We start from the raw sequence: 23,370 nt of genomic DNA, 5'->3' as shown, positions 1-23,370 counted from the left end.
CCAAAAGGAAAAACCTGGCTGGTAGAAATACTTTACCAACAAAGGTCTTTGAAATTACTTCCACCCTTAGCTCCAACATTCTCTCTAATTCTTGGTCCATCTAAGTGTGAAGAGCTTTCTTAAAAAATATTATTTATTATTATTTATCTTTTAAGTGTGTGTGTGTATGTGTGTGTGTATGCATGTATGCTCATGAATGCATGTGGATTCACATGACTGCATAATTTTACGTGTTCTACCTGCATACAGGTGCCATGGAGACCAGAAGAGGGTTCCAAGTCCCTTAGAACTTGAATAAAAAGCAGTTGAGGGCTGCTGTGTGAGTGCTGAGAAATGATGATAACTGACCTTGGGTGCTCTTTAAGAGCAATAAGTTTTCTTAACAGCTGAGCCCTTTGAGGATATTTTCACTGGCTCCTTGAGGATATTTTCAATACCTTCCAGTCACTAGACCTTCCCCATGACTATGGACTAATGGATTAAAAAAGAGTCAAAGTGCTTTTCTTCCTTTAATTGTTTGGGTGCATCAATTTGTCACAGTAATTAGGAGAATAGCTAATGCTACGTTACACCACATAAACACAACTATGGCTTTGACCTATTGCTTTTGAGACTATTCACATGAAAATGGGGTCTAAAAAACCCTTTAAAAAACTGTGATGTTAGGAATACTGTCATTAATAAGGGAGTGTCCTTACTGAATATATAGAGAGTAGAGTGGTGTAGCTACTGGGAATTTGTTTATGCTCTAATGGAGAGCTTCATCCTTGTGCTCATGAAGACATCTATGGTTAAACCCAGAGAATCACAAAACAAAATGACATGATAGTGGGAGGGAGAGTGAAAATGCATTATATACATTTATGAAGTTGTCAACAATAGCTTCTTCAAGTGGTTTTGATGAAAACTTAGGATATCCAGAGGTACTGCTGATACCCATAAACTTGAGTGTCCACGGATGTTTGCTGGAAATACAAATGATGGCAGCTAGAGTCTTGAGCTGATTAAAAGAATATTACAATTCACTAAAACTTAAAAGAGATGTTGTTTGTAAGTCACATCCTGTTCAGTGAACTCATGATAATGTCTTTATAAAGAAACAAAATATTTTAGTTTTCAATGTTTCTAATATGATTGAATTCAGGGCCCCCAATGGAGGAGCTAAAGAAAGTACCCAAGGAGCTAAAGGGGTCTGCAACCCTATAGTGTTGAAAGCTGATGTGCATTCTAAAATAATAGAAAATTAATAATTTATTTTACCCACCTCTGAACCTTGAAAGCTATAATAGTCCATGACTTGGCAAGGCATGCCCACTGGTACAATAGTGTCGGTAATGTTGTGATAATATCAAACACATTTTTATTTGATTTGAAGTCCATTCCACAAGATAGAATTCATATCATGCACAATTATTAGTGTCAAGATCTATAGCTGGCTATGAAACAGGCCCCAAGAAAAAAATCTAATACTTTATTTTGTTAAAATAACATAAACATGGTATTAAACATTAGGACTTAATGTTATGTGTATACATTAGTATATCTTTCAAACATCACCAAAGAAACTTCATCTTTCAGTAGATGATGATTAACAAAGAGATCCACACCTGGCAACATGCAGAGAACAAAAGACCTTGTGTGTATGTTCATCCCTAAATGGGGTAACTATATCAACACCCTCTTCTCTGCTCCCAAGATTCAGGCATCATCTCAGAATGTGGGTCAGAAAGATAGTAAGATCCATAGGCATAGGAAGAATGTAGCATAACAGTATTTGTGGGTCACAACAGGGATGGTGCACATTTGAGATAACATTTTCACTCAATTCCTGCACAAGTTCAAGCTGGCAAAAATCCCAGCATGACTCAGGGAGTGGGAACAAAACTATACCACTAAGGATCTATTAGCAATTGCTGGCTGCCAAGAGAGGGAAAGTCATTTTTCTTTAGGTATTTAACCCTTGAAAGCCTTCCTACTACACAGTGAACATTCCTACACCCAGTAAGCAATGTACCAGCTGAGCCATCTTCCCAGAGGTCACAGTGCTTGCTGCCAAATCTGATGACTTGAGTTTGATCCCTGGAACTCACATAGTGGACGGGGAGAACTGACACACATTAATTGTCCTCTGACTTCAATGAAAATGCTAAGAAATCTGTCCTCCCCTCTTTCATAGAAACAAAAAATTTAAAATAAAACTTTTTTCCTAGGTGTCAACATGGAAGACTCTTCTAGGAAAAGGCATTGGTGTGATATTTTCTACTTGACCTCCTCTCCTTTGACTTAATACTTGTTTTTCTATAATTATCCCTACAGGTGAATCTGTGTGCTTTTAGTGTTTGGATTGATAGTAACTCTACCACACATCCAAATATTCATTTCCTACTAGAAGTTTTACATTCACCTTGTATGGTGCAAGAGGTCTTTACAGATAATATTCATGATAAGATTTTGAGATCTGATTATTATTAAATGTCCACTGGAATCTAAATTAAATCACATGTTTCCTCATATGATGAAGGGGCAGGGAATGTTTATTTGGAAGTGATAAAGTGTTCACTAAAAATAGTGATAATGTGCCAACAGCTCAAAGAATGCTGACCATCTCCTAAAGGTGAAAGTGGCAAAGAGTAATTTTCTTCTGGAGCTCCTCCTGTGATTGTGTACTTACTAACATTTCGATTCTGGCAAAATAACAAAGGCCCTCTTCTCATATCTAGATTTGGAGAGTCCAGTTTTTCCTGTCATTGACTTTGTAATAGTTCCTAACACAAATACCAAGGCACAGGAGTACTTTACTTCTATATTTTTAATATTACCACCCCCAAGTATCTTTTAGCTTAATGAGCTAAATAAAACTCAAAAATAGCTACTGAGAAATGATAAAGTGAGGTATGTGTGGCTAGATATCTATGTAGCTTGAATAGGACAAAGGGCTTGAGTTATACGTACTGTTTCACTAATTGAATGCGTGAACTGTACATGTATAACACTGTACAATCCTTTAAATCCTGGGACTGCAAAGAAAACAGTAGGGCATCATACAATAAAAGTTTACTTGCCTTTTAAAAATATGTTTACAAGCAAATGTACAGAGAAACACATTCATATATAGATATGTGAAAGATGGCCATCAAATAATGATATTAAAATGATCATGGATTATATGAATCATCATTCCTAGTTTCTTTGAGGTTATAGAATTGTGGTTTTAATTTCAATCTTCATTTTGATTTGTTTACCTATGTCCTCATTTTTATTAATAAGATAACAAGCAAAGTGTTTTGTGGTAAAAGCTTTCTGGGACCTGTGCCAGGTAGAAGGACACTCTAGGAGTAAAAATGACAAAGCAGTGATCCAAGATATCTGATGACCTGATATGACTCCCTGGGGAAAATGATGAAGACAAGAGCCACACTTGGATAAATCAATCAAAGTTATGTCATGGATTTATTAATGTTTTCCAAATAGTATAATTCGCATCACTAGTGTAATAATACAAACTCTGATCTCCACGTATTATACTGTGTAAAGAAACTGACCTGGACCTGAACAAATATGGACCTTTTCAAAAACTAATTCTGGTTTTGGTGTTGAAGCAGGATAGAGTAGAATTGTGAGTTAAAGGGAAGCATTCCAGAGAATTAATGAGTTTCCCTGTAATTCTCTGTGCAAATTGGATAGAACAAACTGCTCTTCTTCTCCTATATGGACTCCTATCCCAAGTAGGTATACAAAAACATATGCAAACAAATTCACAGATGCCAAACACATATGTGCACATACATACACACACACAAACACACAAACCTAAACACAGCAAATATGTGCATACACACATGTATATACATACTTGCCTATATACATCCACACATGTCTATGCATGGCTACACCTGCAGAGATGTGTATACACAAATACAAAAAATACCCCACATATTCACATTCATTCACACATATGCATATACACACCACATGTGTGTGCACACACACGCACACACACACACACACACACACACAGGAGGTGAGAAACATGCATACCACTCCATGGACAGCCCTATGGAGAGAAGCAGCAGCAAGAATTATGTTCATTTGTCTGATTATGTGCAGGACACTGAAATTCTACCTGAGAGAATACCTACTTAATGCTAATGGGCTTTAGAATGCATTTCTTTTTTTTAAATATTTTTATTACATATTTTCTTCAATTACATTTCCAATGCTATCCCAAAAGTCCCCCATACCGCCCCCCACTTCCCTACCCACCCATTCCCATTCTTTTGGCCCTGGCATAGAATGCATTTCTTAATTTGAAATCCAGAGCAGACTGCAAATACATTGTTCTGTTTTAGCTTTACAAAGCAGAAGGACATTAAGCAGATAAATCTACAGTCAGGGGCAAACATAGTATCAACACTTTGAACTCAATTCACTTTTTAAAACATTTTACACTGAATCATCTTGGAATTGGACTGTGAAGAGGTGGCTACTGCTTGGCACTCACATGCCTGCTTGCTTGTCAGTACCACCTTCCCAGCAGAAAATATAATTGAGAATTTTTTGTGTGTTATTATAATCTTAGACTTCATCTCTCTCTGTGTCTCTCTGTCTCTCTGTGTGTGTCTGTCTCTCTATCTCTCTCTGTCTCTTTCTGTCTGTTTGTCTCTGTCTCATTCTCTCTCTCTCTGTGTGTGTGTGTGTTTGTGTGTGTGTGTGTGTGTGTGTGTGTTGTATGCATTGCTGGGGGGTGTTCCTGTGAATGATGTACAACTCTGTGCAGGTGAACAAAAGTATAAACCTATATTGATTTCTGAAGTGTACTGTGGAACAGATAGACCCTCTGAAAGTCACAGGATTTAGGATATAACTATTGTATGTAGTAGGTGTTGAATGGTGTATGAAGTGAATTGTTGGAGTTCCATGACTCACATTTGTCTCTTAGACTTTCAACTTCTTTTCCCTATTCATCTATTCAGTAGGACAATGATTACCCTTCATGTTTTGTGGCTGATAATGCTTAGCCTGAAAAGATTTAAGATAGACTGTCTAGGTAGTGAAGAATCTTAGACAAGGTCTCAGTGCCTGTTCCCATGGTATGAGGACAGAGAGTAGTCATGTAGTAGCATATACATTAGTCATAGTTTCTAGAATGTGTCTTTATGCCTATGGATTGGCAAGAGACACTATGACCAGGTGAAGGAAGATATCTGCATTATGTCATTAGGGGATATCAAATCAAACAAAGACAGACTTCTTTTATTTTTAATATTTTTATTGGGTATTTTCCTCATTTACATTTCCAATGCTATCCCAAAAGTCCCCCATATCCTCCCCCCCACTCCCCTACACCCCCACTCCCACTTTTTGGCCCTGGCATTCCCCTGTACTGGGGCATATAAAGTTTGCGTGTCCAATGGGCCTCTCTTTCCAGTGATGGCCGACTAGGCCATCTTTTGATACATATGCAGCTAGAGTCAAGAGCTCCGGGGTATGGTTAGTTCATAATTTTGTTTCACCTATAGGGTTGCAGATCCCTTTAGCTCCTTGGGTACTTTCTCTAGCTCTTCCATTATATAGCTACAAACACTGGAAGATGTTTGTTAGCTTAGACACTCAAGGCAATTGATACGTGTGTCAGCTGTCTAGTATCAGCTATGTGGCCACATTCTGCCCACTGATGACCTTCTGAGTGTGGAGGTACAGAGATCCCTATACATGAGCTTGCCATTTTCATCTTCATGCTTTGTCTCTTTTGCTGAAATTTTAAGTTATTTATTGATTGTGTGTGTTCATACCTGTATATATATATATATATATATATATGTAAGTACATAAACAACCAGAGCTGTCATGTGGAAGTGAGAGAATTAGTGTGAATCCCAGAGACTGAACTGATATCGTCATGCTGTGTGGCTGGGCTTTTTATCTACTGATCCTACTTCTGCCACTTTCAAGCAAATGATTTTCAGTTGTTTTCTGTTGGTCTGCTATCCCAAGGATGTTTAACTGACCCTGTACTTATTCCCAGGCTGTCCAGTAAGGTAAATTGTCCCTCACCACTCCTGGTGACAAAATTTTCTTTTTGTGTGGGCTTCACTTAAATTATAGAACTGAACTCACTAGATGTAATATAATTGACAATGTTATTTATTTTTTGGCTTTTGTTGTAATATTATCTTTATTTTATGTTTGCTATTAAAATATATTCTCAATAAAATTAGTGAATATATAATTTATTATATTTATTCCTTACTCCTATCTTAAGTAATGACACCTCTTTTAGCAGCATTAATAAATTATTCAAATTTGAATGAACTCATGGCATTTATCCTATAAAGCTATATCTACAATTCCATTGTCTGTTGAAATGACATAAATAGAGCAACTGAAGGATATGTGTGTCCTCAGAGATCTAGGCTTTATCTAGTGTCTGGAAAGATTGTGTGCTTCACGAGAATGATGACAGAATGGTGGGGCCTGGTCTATAAAATATTAGATAAGATAATGTTCCTATCCTCAGGCTTTCCTTCATTAACGGGGAGAGGAGGCTGGAGACATGGCACAGCGGTTAAGGAGTGCTTAGTACTTCTTCAGGCCATTCAAGTTCTTGCCATAGCACCCATACCAAGTTCCTCAGCATTGCCTCACCTAAGCCTTGAGAGGGGATCCCACTCTTTCGTCCATGGACCCCTACAGCTTATAACTCACTTGTACATGCTGTCATTCACACAAATATGCACATATGCTCACACACATACACACTCACTGACAATTTAAAACAGTAAAACATTTTTTTATCCTCAAATTTTTTTTTCAATTTTTTATTAGATATTTTCTTAAATTACATTTCAAATGCTTTCCAGAAAGTCCACGATACCCTTCCCCCCACCCCCGCCCTGCTCCCCTACTCACCCACTCCCACTTCTTGGCCCTGGTGTTCCCCTGTACTGGGGCATATAAAGTTTGGAAGACCACAGGGCCTCTTTTCCCAATGATGGCCGACTAGGCTGGCTATAACTACTTTTAGTTATCCTGGGTCTTTTGTTTTTCCATATGAAATTGTGACTTCTGTGAAGATTTATGCCCTATTTCATCACTACCAAAGAAGTTTCTTCCTGCAGCAGATGGGGACAGGTGCAGAGACCCACAACCATGGACAAAAAGTTTAATTGGAAGGTCTCAATAAAATCTCTTTCCTCAGATCTCAAGGAATCTCAATGAAGAGGAGGAGGAAAAATTGTGAGAAACAGTGGGATGAAGGACACAAGGAAAATAAGGCCTACTAAATCAACCAAGCAAGGCACATATTACCTACAGAGATTGAAGCTGAAATCCTAGGGCCTACATGGGTCTGCACCAAGACCTTTGCCTATATATTATAGTTATTATTTTAGTATTTTAAGGGAATCCTGACCATATGAAAAAGTGAGTCTCTGATGACTTTTGTGTCTGCACTTGGAATGATTGTCTACCTGTTAGGTTGTCGTTTCCTACTTATGATATAATAGTTTTACTTTATGTTATTATATTTATTTTGTAATGTTTGCTATGCTGTAGAAACACATTCTCTTCTAATGAGAGGCAGAAAGGGGGTGAGTGCACAGAGGAAGTGAGGAGGAACTGAGAGAAGTGGAGGGAGAGAAAGTGTAAACAGGATATATTTTATAAGAAAATATGTTTTCAATAAAAGAAAAAATAAAATGAATATAATTATATGAGCACTTTAGTTCTGGGATATACAATAGCAATGACCTATATTGTTTGTTGTGACAGGTGCCTTTATCAAGCACTCTGGTACATTTCTTGGATTTTTTTTGTTTGATAAATTTTCTGTTATAGTGGAGAGTTTTATTTTATGATAAAGCCATTAAGAAGGAGTTGAAAAAACAGCATTTTTCTGGCAACTTTCTGTCATCTTGCTCGTTTTTTGTCTGTTACTCCCTCTAACACCATTAAGCTGGTTAATAAGTGTGACACTGGTCTTCCCAACAAAATGTCAAATTCCCTAAGGGCAAGAAAATTATTTATATAAAAAATGTCTGATGGTTAGAATAAGGAAAATATTGACATAGCATTATGAATGGAAGGCATGTTTTGCATGAAAAAAATAATTTAATTCTAATGATTACATGCTTCTTAAAATGACAAAGTTACAAGTGGTTTGCATCTTGTCTGAGAGTAATGTTAAGACTTCAGCTGTAATTGATGGTTTAGAGAGAATTTTGTTTAATTTTGAACTTGGTGGTACCTTTTACATTTCTTGGTCTTGTTGAATTTGAATTTTTAACTGCAGCACAGAGCGTAGCAGAGTTTCTAGCTCAGAGAAAGCTGCTATAGCAGACATCCATCCACAGTGAAGACATCTGTCATGATAGATCGTAGATCATGCTAAGCTGCCCCAGTAAGGAAAGCATAAATTAATTTGTTTGCTGCAAATATCTGCCAAGGACACATTAATTGGTTTGTAAGGCAGCTGGAGGTGGTCAATGTACCTGGTGAAAACAGGTTGGAGTGGGATATGAAATTACTCAGATACTAAGAGGCAGGTCTTTCTTTACTCCACCGAAAAGCCTCAGTTTACATCTGAGAGGTGATAATATTGAAAAGGCCCCTGAGAAACTTCCATCTCAAGGAGTTGAAACTTGACCCTGAAGCAGAGTATTGTGAGCACACCTGTGTACAGAATGGTCTTATGCCCTTACAGATGTGCAAGGCTCCATCTGGAAGACAAAGAGCACAGAATTTGACACTAGGAAGACTTCAGTTTGGATCATGTATCTGCTGCTAATTGCTTCAGATTTATCCATCTAAAAATTTAAAAATGATAAGTCACACTTTAGATGTACAGGATAAACTAGAGAATCTTCACACCTGTATTTGTTAGGAAATAATTACCCTCCCATATTTAGATGCAAATATAATCTGATTGGAGACACATTTCAAAATTTCCTTAAAACTATAGCTTCTAATTGTATATGACATCATACATACTTATCACTGGTGTTTGGCTCCTATAGTAAAAGTTAATAAAACAAAAACAAAACAAAACAACAACAACAAAAAAAAAACCCTACTTTATGAAGGGGGAATTTAGGGCTGATACAATGTAACTAGAGCCCATTGAGTCCATAGTCTGAGAGGTCACAGCCCTAGAGGAAACATCTACTACCATTATTTTTCCAAATAGACATGGTGTCAAACTGCCTCCAAAATACCCATGATTAAGTTCATAGATTACCACTACTCTCAGCATTCATCAAAGTAGTTGCCTTTACAGAGGATATATATATATATATATATATATATATATATATATATTTAATATATATATATTCAGATATATATATATTCAATATATATATGAATATATATTATATATTTTTTGAATAAATATAAATGTATATATATATTTCTGAATATATATATATTTCTGAATATATATATATATATATATATATATATATTCAGAAAGTGTAAAGTGTTGAGAATGAGTATTAATAGTCTGCCATAAGTTTAACATATATATCTAAACCTCCAGAAGACTCAGAAAATATCACAAAGAAAAAAGCTGAAAAATGTAAAGGACAGAGATGGGGGAGGAGTGATATGAACTGGACAGGATTTTTACTCTCATCTACTCACTGAAGCAGGAGTTGTTTGCACAAGGCTAGACCTATTGTAATTTCATCATGGCTCCTACCTGCCAACCCCTCAGTAAGGCACTATGGGTAGAGAATGGGTGCAGAGGAGAGGTTATTTCTTTCAGTAGCCACTGACAAACTGTACTTGTTCTAGTAAGTATCTCCCAACTCAAAATTATACAGCCTTCATTAAACTCAGTGGGTCATAGAAAGGCCCGATTGAAGGAGCATTGGATGGGTCCTTGTTTGGTAGGATAGACAAGGAAATGAGAATGGTTTTGGGGGTGTGAGAATGTCCAAAATTCTGTTTATAAATGTATGAAATACAAAATAATTTTGAAAAGAAGAAAAAATACTTCTAACTTATTGGGAAGAATGGATTATCCTTTTAAATATTAGTTTTTCAGGTTACAAATTATGTCTTATATTGTGTGAGCGATCGTCCAGCAATTTATTGGTGCATTTTTTTCCCAATGCCTCAGAATCCAAATCAATATGATGTTGGAAGACATAATGGAGAATCATTAGATAGAGACATTTCTGGGCATGTGCCAAAATCTGAGCCTCAAATATCTGGAAAAATATGCCTTGACTCTTCTAGCTTGCACCTTGTTACTTTGTTCATGACCCCATCCTCCAAACTAAAGATAGCTATACTGGGATGTGCCCTCTACTTCTTTCCATTCCTAAGCAACCTGTTGTGCTTGAATGTGAAATTTCCCTGGCAGATTGAGTACTTGGTCACCAGCTCTTGTTCTTGTTTGCTGAGTGGAAGGTTGCTGAAAGAAGTAGGTCACAGGAGCTGGGCCTTTAGGCTCTATAGCCCACCCAGACTTTCTGTGCACTCTGAGCTATCAGCATATAAATTCAATCTTAATACAGCTGTTACTTAATATTCCCTGTTCTTACTACCACCTTTCCCCACCATGATAAACTGAAAAATCCTTGAATAGTCAGCCAAAACAAATTATTTTTCCTCAAATCTCTTTGTTGGGCATTTTATCATAAGACATGCAAGAAAGTAAGTCATAAGCTTTCAGTTATATTGGGTCACGTACAAAACCTACTAACCTCCAGTCTGAATAGCAATCTCACTTCCCATCCTCCACATAATCTACCACCTTAGCTACTTGGGGGTAGTACAATTTGGGGTCAATTTTTTTACCTGCTCCTTAAAGAACCTGCTAAATACATTAGAATCAAACATTAAATAATGAAATTTATAGTGTGGAGGTGGTGCCTTTAATCCCAGCACTCTGAAGACCAAAATAGGTGAATCTTTGACTTTGAGGCCAGCCTGTTATGTAGTTAGAGTTCCAGATGAGCTTGGGCCACACAGAGAAACCTTGTTTCAAGCCAACAAACAAACAAGGAAATTTTACAAAATATTTTCATAGTGCAAGTTAAAATATTAAATACTCAATAAATACATTATTATATGTATGCAAATATTTTATTTGTTATACTCAATTTGTCTATTACAAGCAAACAAGCAACAACTAAAACAAAAACAGTTGAAGCTAGTCAAAATTTTTAGGACATTAGGTTTTATGTAGTGACTGGGGAATAATGAGATGAGAAGTACCAGAAAGACTGTGGTAACTTCTATAGTTCATCCAAAGAATGATTTCAAGCACTGAACATGCATTATTTCCTTCATCTTCCCAATAGTCTGTGGTACAGGCATCACCATTGTCCTAACACAGCCCATGGTACAGCAGAGATACAGACTGAAGGGTTCACCAAGTCTTATACCTTGATTCTCATCAATGCAGGTCATCTTTTAAGTGTAACTGAATAAATGAATGTATGCATGGATAAAACAGTGAGTGATAGTTTAATAAAATCATTATAAGTATGTATACAAAAGAATGCTAGTAGTTTATCTAGAAGTAGAGGGTGGGTATAAACCTGGGCTTCTAAGAACATTTGCAATATTGGAGGATGAAGGCACAGAGCACAGATTTTTTTTGGTTGCAGCTTTGCTTTTGTTGCCTGTTTTCTTTTTCTTCTCCACACTTCCTCCTCCTCTTCCTTCTCTCCATCCTCTGATTCTTCTTTTCTTTCTCTCTCTCTCTCTCTTTCTTTCTTTCTTTCTTTCTTTCTTTCTTTCTTTCTTTCTTTCTTTCTTTCTTTCTTTCCTTCTTATTTTTTATCCAAGCTAGGGTTTATGTATCTTAGGCCTGTCTTACACTCACTATGTACTCAAGGATAACCTGAAATTCCTGATCTTGCTGTCTCTATCTTCTAAGAGATTGGGATTGTAGGAATTCACCACCAACACTAGTTTATACAGGGTTGGGAACACAACCTGGAATAATCTAAATGCAAGGCAAGCATTCTACCAGCTAAGCTACATTCCCCCCAAAATTTCATAAGCTTTTTGGGAAGTCATCTAATAAAGCCCATGCTATCCTTGCAATGTGCATCTCTGGACCCCTGGGTAACTCTGAGAAGTTTGACTGAGCAGCCTCATCCTAACTTAAGTGCAAATGTATTGAAGGATCTACAATGAGAAATTGAACTTAAAAAGATAATCTTAGAGCTGTTTGTGGTGTACAAATCTATATGGTTCCAGAACTGAGGAAAAAGAGGCTGCAAAATGAATTTTTCCCCAAGAGGTTGGTTTTTTTTTTTTTTTTTTTTTTGTAAATCAGAGAAGCATCTATCACTAAAAATTATTTGTGTGTGCGTATGTGAGTGTATGTGTGTGTGTGTGTTTCTGTATGTGTCTCTGTGTACCTGAATCATTCAAAATTTGTCAGTAATCCTCTGTATTTCACAACTGGTATTTATTATTTTACATTTACTCAATGTCTTTCTATATATACTACAAATGTTCTTTTCCTAGACACCTAAAACCACGTTTCAACCACCCTCTGTGCATACAGGGTTTAGAAATGCTTTCTCTCTTCCTGACATTATATTAATTTATACCCTAACTGAAAGCTAGACAGCTTTATGCAATAGTTCTGATTGAAGGAAATGTGAAGTCTTCTAATATTGACTTCACTGAGCAAAAGCATCATGAAATCTGCCCAGTTTTTCTTAGCAGAGGAGATAAAACAAAAGATAATTAATGATGTACTTAAGATGACTGTTGTAGTTTGAAAATGAAATATCCTGTAGAAGCTCACATCCTTGAACACTTAGTCCTCAGTTGGTTGCACTGTTCATGAAGGTTGTGGACCCTTAGAGAGATGGAATCTCAATGGAGGAATGGAGTCAAAGGAGGTAGGACTTCAGGATATTTACACCAATACTACTTCATCTTCTCTCTCTCTTCTTAAGTACAATTTATAGAACTTGGCACCACACTAAGATCATGTCATTTAACTTCAAAATGCTCAATGGCATAGGCTACTAATTCAGTGTCATTAACATTTGAGGAAAGAGATACTCAGAAAAGCCAATTGCCAATTTAGCTTATAATCAGTGGGGATGCAGTTACAATATAAACTTGATTGTGACTGTGATTCTAGGACCTGTCTCACCTCTCTAGAGCACTTTGCCTAGACTGAAGGGACTTTGTGTCATGATGCTGGTGGCTTCACTGGCTATGCCTAACATGCATGTGAAAATATTCAATTTATATTAATGGAACTAGAATCAAGAATAGTTCATTGAGAGATTGTCTTCTTTTGTTTTTTTCATTGAATTTCTTGATTGATTGGAGAATTTTGATTGTGCTTTGCCTCACTCAAATATGTACATTTAAATTCACATTTCACTTATCAGTATGCAGGGCTGTATCATCTGTATCATCTGTATCACACAATGCAGCCTTGTCAGATGATTCAATTATTGTCAGTTCTCCAACTTCTGCTTGCTATCTGCTGAGAAATCAGGCATGAGGACAAACAGATTTAGAGCAATGTAGTTGGTTCAGTGGTCAAGATTTTTAGAGGAAGTGATGAGCTCAAAGATGAATGATATCTATACCAGTCAGGAAGAGTATAGAAGTCGTCCAGGCAAAACATCATTGACAATGGATAAAGCAGGAAAAACAATGGCACAGAGACCTGAAAAAATGAAGACTGAGAAGGAACTGACAAAAGTCTGAGCAGGGCTGATGTAATACCTGGGCATGATGCCAACAACTTTATCCATAGCACTAAGGAACATATATAATTGTTTTCCAGGAGATTAGTAGACAATTAGCCTAATGGAAATTGTGACATTCGGTGAGAGATTCTGTCCCCCAAAATGAGGTAGACAGTGCATCCCCATGGTATATATATATTTACTGAGACCCATATATACCCATAATTTGTACATGAATACATAAATCTAGCAATCTGAACATGAAGTAAATAAATTAATTATTAACAAAGAACAAAGTAAATCTATACAAAAAAAAAAAAAAAAAAGCAGAGACATCTTGGTTCCCAGATTACACCAAGACTAGTCTAGACAGGTGAGAGTGTGGACTACAGAAATTAACAGCTTCTGGGACAGGCCCTGTTTCGGGCCTTCATCTTATGCCAGGAGGCAACTCCGTACGCCAGATATCTGTGCACCTTCCCTGAAAGAGGAGAGCCTGCCTGCAGAGAGTGCTCTGACCACTGAAACTCAGGAGAGAGCTAGTCTCCCAAGTCTGCTGGTAGAGAATAACAGAGTCACCTGAGGAACAAGCTCTAACCAGAGACAACTATAACAACTAACTCCAGAGATTACCAGATGGCAAAAGGCAGACATAAGAATCTTACTTACAGAAACCAAGACCACTCACCATCATTAAAACCCAGCACTCCCACCTCAGCCAGTCCTGGGCACCCTAACACATCCAAAAAGCTAGACCTGGATTTAAAGGCATATCTCATGATGATGGGAGAAGACATCAAGAAGGACTTTAATAACTCACTTAAAGAAATACAGGAGAACACTGCAAAAGAGTTACAAGTCCTTAAAGAAAAGCAGGAAAACACAAACAAACAGGTGATGGAAATGAACAAAACCATACTAGACCTAAAAAGGGAAGTAGACACAATAAAGAAAACCCAAAGTGAGGCAATACTGGAGATAGAAATCCTAAGAAAGAAATCTGGAACCATATATGTGAGCATCAGCAACAGAATACAAGACATGGAAGAGAGACTCTCAGGTGCAGAAGATTCCATAGAGAACATAGGCACAACAATCAAAGAAAATACAAACTGCAAAAAGATCCTAACTCAAAACATCCAGGTAATCCAAGACACAATGAGAAGACCAAACCTACAGATAATAGGGATAGATGAGAATGAAGATTTTCAACTTAAAGGGCCAGTAAATATCTATAACCAAAATTATAAAAGAAAACTTCCCAAACCTAAAGAAAGAGATGTCCATGAACATACAAGAAGCCTACAGAACTCCAAATAGACTGGACCAGAAAAAAAATTCCTCCCGACACATAATAATCAGAACAACAAATGCACCAAATAAAGATAGAATATTAAATGCAGTAACGGAAAAAGGTCAAGTAACATATAAAGGCAGGCCTACCAGAATTACATCAGATATTTCACCAGAGACTATGAAAGCCAGAAGATCCTGGACAGATGTTATACAGACACTAAGAGAACCCAAATATCAACCCAGGCTACTATAACCACCCAAACTTTCAATTACCATAGATGAAGAAATCAAAGTATTCCATGACAAAACCAAATTTACACATTATCTTTCCATGAATCCAGCCCTTCAAAGGATAATAACAGAAAAAAAAATACAAGGATGGAAACCACGTTATAGAAAAAGCAAGAAAGTAATCCTTTATCAAACCTAAAAGAAGATAGCCACAAGAACAGAATGCCAACTTTAACAACATAAATAATAAGAAGCAATAATTACTTTTCTTTAATATCTCTTAATATTAATGGATTCAACTCCCCAATAAAAAGACATAGACTAACAGACTGGCTACACAAACAGGACTCAACATTTTGCTGCTTATAGTAAACCCATCTCTGGGAAAAAGACAGATACTACTTCAGAATGAAAGGCTGGAAAACAATTTTTCAAGCAAATAGTCTGAAGAAACAAGCTGGAGTGTCCATTCTACTATGGAATAAAATCGACTTCCCACCCAAAGTCATCAAAAAAAAAAAATGGAGGGGGACTTCATACCCATCAAAAGTAAAATCTTCGAAGAGGAACTCTCAATTCTAAAAGTCTGTGCTCCAAATACAGGGGCAGCTACATTCAATAAAGAAACTTGAGTAAAGCTCAAAACACACATTCCATCTCACAGAATAATAGTGGGAGACTTCAACACACCACTTTCCTCAATGGACAGATCATGGAAACAGAAACTAAACAGGGACACAGAGAAACTAACAGAAGTTATGAAACAAATGGTTCTAACAGATATCTACAGAACATTTTATCCTAAAACAAAAGGATATACCTTCTTCTCAGCACATCATGGTACCTTCTCCAAAATTGACCATATAATTGGTCACAAAACAGTCCTCAACAGATACAAAAATATTGAAATAGTCCCATGATTCCTATCAGACCACCATGGATTAAGGCTGATCTTCAATAACAACATAAATAATGGAAAGCCAACTATCACGTGGAAACTGAACAACACTCTTCTCAATGATACCTTGGTCAAGGAAGGAATAAAGAAAGAAATTAAGGACTTTTTAGAGTTTAATGAAAATGAAGCCACAACATACCCAAACTTATGGGACACAATGAAAGCATTTCTAAGAGGAAAACTCATAGCTCTGAGTGCCTCCAAAAAGAAACTAGAGAGAGCACACACTAGCAGGTTGACAACACACCTAAAAACTCTAGGACAAAAGGAAGCAAATTCACCCAAGAGGATTAGACTGCAGGAAATATTCAAACTCGGGAGTGAAAACAACCAAGTGGAAACAAGAAGAAACGAATCAACCAAACAAGGAGCTGGTTCTTTGAGAAAATCAACAAGATAGATAAACCCTTAGCCACACTCACTAGAGGGCACAGGGACAACATCCTAATTAACAAAATCAGAAATGAAAAGGGAGACATAACAACAGATCCTGAAGAAGTCCAAAACACCATCAGATCCCTTTACAAAAGGCTATACTCAACAAAACTGGAAAACCTGGACGAAATGGAAAAAATTTCTAGGCAGATACCAGGTACCAAAGTTAAATCAGGATCAAGTTAACGATCTAAACAGTCCCATATCCCCTAAAGAAATAGAAGCAGTCATTAATTGTCTCCCAGCCAAAAAAAGCACAGGACCAGATGGGTTTAGTGCAGAGTTCTATCAGACCTTCAAAGAAGATCTAATCCCAGTTCTTTACAAACTATTCCACAAAATAGAAGCAGAAGGTACTCTACCCAATTCATTCTATGAAGCCACAATACCTCTGATACTTAAACCACAGAAAGACCCAACAAAGATAGATAACTTCAGACCATTTTCCCTTATGAATATGGATGCAAAAATACTCAATAATATTCTCACTAACCGAATCCAAAAACATATCAAAACAATTATCCATCCTGACCAAGTAGGTTTCATTCCATGGATGCAGGGATGGTTTAATATTCAGAAATCCATCAATGTAATCGACTATATAAAAAAAACTCAAAGAAAAAAACCACATCATCTTCTTATTAGATTCGGAGAAAGCATTTGACAAAATCCAACACCCATTCATGATAAAAGTCTTGGAAAAATCAGGAATTCAAGGCCCATACCTAAACATAATGAAAGCAATCTACAGCAAACCATTAGCCAACATCAAAGTAAACGAAGAGAACCTGGAAGCAATTCCAGTAAAATCAGGGACTATACAAGGCTGCCCACTTTCTCCCTACCTAGTCAATATTGTACTTGAAGTCCTAGCCAGAGCAATTCAACAACAAAAGGAGACCAAGGGGATACAAATTGGAAAAGAAGACGTCAAAATATCCCTTTTTGCAGATGATATGATAGTATATATAAGAGACCCTAAAAATTCCACCAGAGAACTCCTAAACCTGATAAACAACTTTGGTGAAGTAGCTGGATATAAAGTTAACTCAAACAATTCAATGGCCTTTCTCTACACAAAGGATAAATAGGCTGAGAAAGAAATTAGGGAAACAACACCCTTCTCAATAGTCACAAATAATATAAATTACCTTGGTGTGACTCTAATTAAGGAAGTGAAAGATCTGTATGATAAGAACTTCAAGTCTCTGAAGAAAAAAATTAAAGATCTCAGAAGATTGAACGATCTCCCATACTCATGGATTGGTAGGATCAATATAGTAAAAATGGTTATTTTGCCAAAAGCAATCTACAGATTCAATGCAATCCCCATCAAAATTCCAACTCAATTCTTCAACCAAGTAGAAAGGGCAATCTTCAAATTCATCTGTAATAACAAAAAACCTAGGATAGCAAAACCTCTTCTCAGGGATTAAAAAACCTCTAGTGGAATCACCATGCCTGACCTAAAGCTATACTACAGAGCAATTGTGATAAAAACTGCATGGTACTGGTATAGCAACAGAGAAGTAGACTAATGGAATAGAAATGAAGACCCAGAAATGAACTCACACACCTATGGTCACTTGATCTTTGACAAGGGAGCTAAAACCATCCAGTGGAAAAAAGACAGCATTTTCAACAAATGGTGCTGGCACAACTAGTGGTTATCATGTAGAAGAATGCAAATTGATCCATTCCTATTTCCTTGTACTAAGGTCAAATCTAAGTGAGTTAAGGAACTCAACATAAAACCAGAGACACTGAAACTTATAGAGAAGAAAGTAGGGAAAAGCCTCGAAGATATGGGCACAGGGGAAAAAATTCCTGAATATAACAGCAATGGCTTGTGCTGTATGATCAAGAATTAACAAATTGGACCTCATAAAATTGCAAAGCTTCTCTTAGGCAAAAGACACCGTCAATAAGACAAAAAGGCCACCAACAGAGTAGGAAAGGATCTTTACCTATCCTTAATCAGATAGGGGACTAATATCCAATATATATAAAGAACTCAAGAAGGTGAATTCCAGAAAAATAAAATAACCCCATTAAAAAATGGGGCTCAGAGCTAAACAAAGAATTCTCACCTGAGACATACTGAATGGCTGAGAAGCACCTGAAAAATGTTCAGCATCATTAATCATCAGGGAAATACAAATCAAAACAACCCTGAGATTCCACCTCACACCAGTCAGAATGTCTAAGATCAAAAATTCAGGTGACATCAAATGCTGGGGAGGATGTGGAGAAAGAGGAACATTCCTCCATTGTTGGCGGGATTGCAAGCTTGTACAACCACTCTGGAAATCAGTCAGGCCATTCCTCAGAAAATTGGACATACCTCTCCTGTGCATATATTGGAAGATGTTCCAACTGGTAAGAATGACACATGCTCCACTATGTTCATAGCAGCCCTATTTATAATAGCCAGAAGGTGGAAAGAACCCAGATGCCCCACAAGAGAGGAATGGATACAGACAATGTGGTACATTTACACAATGGAGTACTACTCAGCTATTAAAAAGAATGAATTTTCCGGGCGTGGTGGAGCATGCCTTTAATCCCAGCACTCGGGAGGCAGAGGCAGGCGGATTTCTGAGTTCGAGGCCAGCCTGGTCTACAAGTGATTTCCAGCCCTGCCATATCCAGGGCTATACAGAGAAACCCTGTCTCGAAAAAACAAAAACAAACAAACAAAAACAAACAAACAAAAAAGAATGAATTTATGAAATTCCTAGGCAAATGGATGGTCCTGGAGGGTATCATCCTGAGTAAGGTAACCCAATCATAAAAGAACTCAAATGTTATGTACTCAGTGATAAGTGGATATTAGCCCAGAAACTTAGAATACCCAAGATAAAAGATACAATTTGCGAAACACATGGAACTCAAGAAGAATGAAGACCAAAGTGTGAACACTTTGCCCCTTTTTAGAATTGTGAACAAAACACCCATGGAAGGAGTTACAGAGACAAAGTTTGGACCTGTGACGAAAGGATGGACCATCTAGAGCCTGCCATATCCAGGGATCCATCCCATAATCAGCTTCCAAACGCTGACACCATTACATACACTAGCAAGATTTTGCTGTAAGGACCCAGATATAGCTGACTCTTGTAAGACTATGCCGGGGCCTAACAAACACAGAAGTGAATGCTCACAGTTAGCTGACTGTGATCACAGGCCCCCAATGGAGGAGCTAGAGAATGTACCCAAGGAGCTGGGGGGATCTGCAACCCTATAGGTGGAACAACAATATGAACTAACCAGTACCCCCAGAGCTCATGTCTTTAGCTGCATATGTATCAGAAGATGGCCTTGTTGGCCATCAATGGAAAGAGAGGCCCATTGGTCGTGCAAACTTTATATGCCTTAGTACACGGGAACGCCAGGGCCAAGAAATGGGAGTTGGTGTGTGGAGGAGTTGGTTGGGGAGCATGTGGAGGACTTTTGGGATAGCATTGGAAATGTAAATGTAATAAATACCTAATTTTAAAAAAAAGCTGTAAAAGTAATTGGGGAAGACATCCTGAATCTGACTCCCACATATTCATTCACAGGTGAGTTACCTTTCTACAGATGTTTCACACACACACACACACACACACACACACACACACACATGGATGTGTGCATGTATGCACATGAGTGCACTCACTAAAAACAAACTAAAATAATAAAATAACTCTAAGAAATTATAACATGAAGTACAGGTTTCAGAAGGAAAGCTGAATCCAGAGAAGCCATGAAGAATTAGGGCAGTGAGGCTGTAGCATGCTTCAAAAACAGGAGGAACATGAGAAGATCAGGAGCATATTGTACAAGGCACATTCTGCCCCAAGGTGGGAGGTACAAAGAAATGTAGGAGGAGAATATTCCCACGAGGCTAGTGACCTCTAAACAATCTAGAGAGCCAAGGGTTATTAATTACTGAATAGAATCTCTAGAATGGAATTCTATAAAATTCTAAAATTTTTGCTCTATAAAAATGGTTGCATTTACTATACCATCCTTATGCTATGAATACCAATACTTCTGCTTGAGAGATAATAAAATCAATGCCCAGAGTGGCTCTGATTCTTTCATCATGAGTGCTGGGTCTCAGTAACACTTGTATTTATGTTCTCCTATATGTGACCTTAAGGTCTCTTTTCATTAGGTAGTTTCAGATTAAATTTTATCAAGAGTTTGTATAGGATATTGATTTTCTGAAAGGTCTTGTTTCATTTTATTTGTGCATTTGTCTGCACCTGTGACTGTATATATGGTCCTGTGTAATTGTTTACACACATACAAGTGTCCCACAAAGTCCAGACAACAGTGTTGTTTCCTTGTAGCAAGAGTTTCAGGCATTTCTTCTGAATTACCTGCTGTGGGTGCTAAGAACTGAACTCCAGTCCTCATGATTATGTAGAAGTGCTTTGATTGTGAAGTCATCTCTCCAGATTCCAATGTTGTTCTCTCTATTAATACTTGCTTTGGGCAAAATATCCCAGAGAGCTATCTCTTTGATTTCCAGCACCATTCCCTCATGGTTCATGCTCTCCCAATGTGCTGTGCTGACAAGGATGGGTATGTGGCATCTCTGTCACGAAGCCAAGGTAAGATATATGGAGAGTATCAAGGTAAACACCAGGGCATCTCTAAAAATCTGGATTTTATTTCTATTGACTAGAACCATGAAACTATCTTTTACAGTTTTTTTTAACTATTGTAGTTTTCTTAGCCTAGAATAGATGAAGACTGTTGGAGAACTTAAGGGAAAAAAAATACTCCATCCTAGACTGTTTGAGGAGTATTCTACTTCTTATAGCAAGGAAAAGACTTAAGATGGAATCTGAATTGCTTTGTAGACCCAGATAACCCTAAATTAGTGATAATTCTGTCACCATATCTGAACACTGGCATCACATATGTGCAAGTTTACTTTAATGCTGTTGGGTGTATATCTAGCAGACAAATTGTTGCTTTTACTCAAAGTTCACACAAACTCTATAGGGAGGCTATTATAGACACTTATCAGTTGAAGGGATGGACTAGGAGAGTACACAGAGATGAATGATCCTGAAATTCAGCTCAAATGATGCAAACTCTGAGTCAATACACTCTAGTAGCTCATGCTTTCTTACCCTTTCATGCCATTTAGTGTTAGCATTAGATTTAGTTTCCTGACAGGGTGGGGGGGAGGGGGAGTGACATTAAGGTATCCTAAGAAAGTTTCTTGATTTTTAAGATTCCATGTCAAATGCCACTTTAAAAATCCATAATCCATTTCAGGGAGCTTTAGCAAATTGACGTCAACGAATTGCTGACTGGTAACACCCTGGAGACATGCTCCCCTGGAAGTAACCAGTAGAGCCAAGTACCTGGGTGTGATGATTGATATTGGTTGTCAATTATGAGCCATGCTCCTGGGTGGACCAGGGAGGGTAATTACTAGAAAGACTAACTGATGTGGGAGGATCCTTTCCCCAGAGAGTGACTAGCTCCTTCCCATGACAATCCGTATATAAGGAAGTCTGAGGGAAAATAGTGCGATCCCTGTATGCCTACAGTGTCTGCATGAAAGTGCATCACTGTCACTACTCCTGCTCTTATCCTGACCTCAGAATCCACTCATTTTCTCTTACAACAATATTACCAGAGACTGACAGACTCTTCCAGGTCTTCAGCACCAAATTGGGATTGCTGAGGCATCTGGCCTCATTTAATGAGCAGCTGATGGACTGTGAATTTCTTTAGTTGCAGTGATTGGAGTGGCTTGCAACAAAAGCCAGCTAGGATGTATTGTAGGGCAGTACTAGATTTTGTTGTAGGATTCAAGAATTATGATGCATTCAACAGGGGATTCTTACCATTCCTCTGCTACATATTCAGCTGGAGCCATGGGTATATCCTGTATACTCCTTAGTTGGTGGTTTAATCCCTGGGATCTTTAGGGAATCTGGTTGGTTGATATTGTTGGTCTTCTTATGAGGCTGCAAACCCCTGCAGCTTCTACATTCCTTGCCCTAACTTCTACATCGGGCTTCCTGCACTCAGTCCAATGTTTGACTCTGTATATCTGCATCTGTATTGGTCAGGCTCTGGCAGAGACATCCAAGCTTAATATTGTTCAAGTTAAAAAAATAATTAGCCATTCATGAGTTCTTGTTGTCTTACTACACTTGTGTGCGTGCATGTGCACGTGTGTGTGTGTGTGTGTGTGTGTGTGTGTGTGTGTGTGTGCATGTGTGTGTAGGGATATAATTGTGATGTGGGACACATATAGACGTCAGAGGACCACTTGCAGGTTCTCTCTAACACTTGGATTTGGGGTAAGCATTTTAACCTATGGAGCTATTTTGCATGTTCTTTAGCACATAATAATGTGACAGGGCAAGACATTCTATAAGCTCCTTCACCTTACATCCTTGGTGAGGTTGTTTAAGATTTAGCAAAAATTCAATCTCCTTGATAGGGATTTCTATGGAAGTTTACCCAATTCTATTCTAGGAACCCGAGGTCAAGGTGCCCCAGCGAACTCACCTACTATTAAACCTTCCTTTAAGCAAAGTACCTATTTTAGCTTTTATTAAACTGCTTGCTTGCACAAAATCTCCTCCTGTAACTGCTGAGCAAGATACCAAAGTGTGAATTTGGCTTTAAAAACCCCTTACTCCAACCAGTTGGGTCCTGACTACCTGAGTGTAATCGCAGCCAGCTGGAATAAAGACACAATTGGCTATAGACTAAGGTTAGTGGTCTTCTTTAGTGGGTTTTTGT

The 23,370-nt window shown here is 37.7% G+C and overlaps 1 protein-coding gene across 1 annotated transcript in view; it reads right to left on the bottom strand.

The window, feature by feature from the left end:
* The window catches only part of LOC110291812 (contactin-associated protein like 5-2), a 718,290-nt gene that overhangs the window by 680,854 nt on the left and 14,066 nt on the right, over window positions 1–23,370 (bottom strand). The gene's annotated exons all lie outside the window — the stretch shown is intronic.

The sequence above is a fragment of the Mus caroli genome, unplaced genomic scaffold, assembly GCF_978045245.1.
Source record: "Mus caroli unplaced genomic scaffold, Mus_caroli_1 scaffold_1, whole genome shotgun sequence".
NCBI lineage: Eukaryota > Metazoa > Chordata > Mammalia > Rodentia > Muridae > Mus > Mus caroli.
This window is presented reverse-complemented; position numbering and strand designations above follow the sequence as displayed.